The sequence below is a fragment of the Mastomys coucha genome, unplaced genomic scaffold (assembly GCF_008632895.1).
Source record: "Mastomys coucha isolate ucsf_1 unplaced genomic scaffold, UCSF_Mcou_1 pScaffold18, whole genome shotgun sequence".
NCBI lineage: Eukaryota > Metazoa > Chordata > Mammalia > Rodentia > Muridae > Mastomys > Mastomys coucha.
In genome coordinates, this window is record NW_022196900.1 from 16327685 (window position 1) to 16328711 (window position 1027).

Consider the following 1027-nt stretch of genomic DNA (forward strand, 5'->3'; position numbering starts at 1 on the left):
AAAAAAAACAAAACAAGATTTCACAGATGAATTGGAAAGCCACTATTGTTATGTCATATAATCAAGGCAAGACTCTGAAACTCAACTGAAAAAGATGAAGTTTCTCAACAGCCTTCTGGAGGATAAAAGCCAGCAGGCAACTCTCGGGTTATTCTTGCGATTGCATCATAAGAGGAAATCTGTATATTCATCCCAGATTTCTAAAAGAGCTATGAAGTTCCAGCTCACAAGTCATCCCTTTCAAGGCAGGTGCCGGGTGTGACAACAGGGTTATGACCCTCCCTCTCACCAGAACAGGTAGTGCCAGAAGAGTTGAATCCCTGCCCTATATAATTTATAAACATGAGGCTGTGTAAACCTTTGATGACTAAATTGCACTCTAAAATAATAATAATAGAAGACACCCTTTAAAGAAGAATTAAATACTGGTGGCTTTATTTCAGCAAACTCATATTACAAGTTTTGTGGTATGGAAGTTAATTATTGATGTCCTTGGAGTTTTAAAATACTTTTTTTTTTTCCAGCACAAACTGCAGTAGTTGGCAGATGATGTAATGGCAATAACCAGTGCTGAGGGGAGGATGAATGTCCAGCTGTGGGGGAGACTGTGAGTGTCTCCAGTGCGGGACTCCACACATAGCTGGGGTGCATGGAGGATCTGGGGCACCTGTACCCTTTCCTGGGTTTTCTGCATAGAGCTGCCAACAGGGTTCAAGAAAAGGTGTTCTTTTAAATTTTTAAAAATAAAATTAGTGTAGAGTCTCACTGTTAACCCAGTCTGTGGTATGGAACTTATAGCACAATCAAGTCTTGAACTCACTATAGCTCATGAGTGCTGGGACTATAGGTTATCAATCACCAGGCCCAGCAAAAAATGCTTTTTTTTTCTTTTTTTAAATTGAATATAGGAAGTTGAATACAGTGGCCTAATATGAGCAAGGTGAGCACTCTGTCTGTCACTGAGCTATCCCTGGGTTAAAAGCTGTTTTGTTTTTTTTTTTGTTGTTGTTGGTTTTTTTTTTTTTTT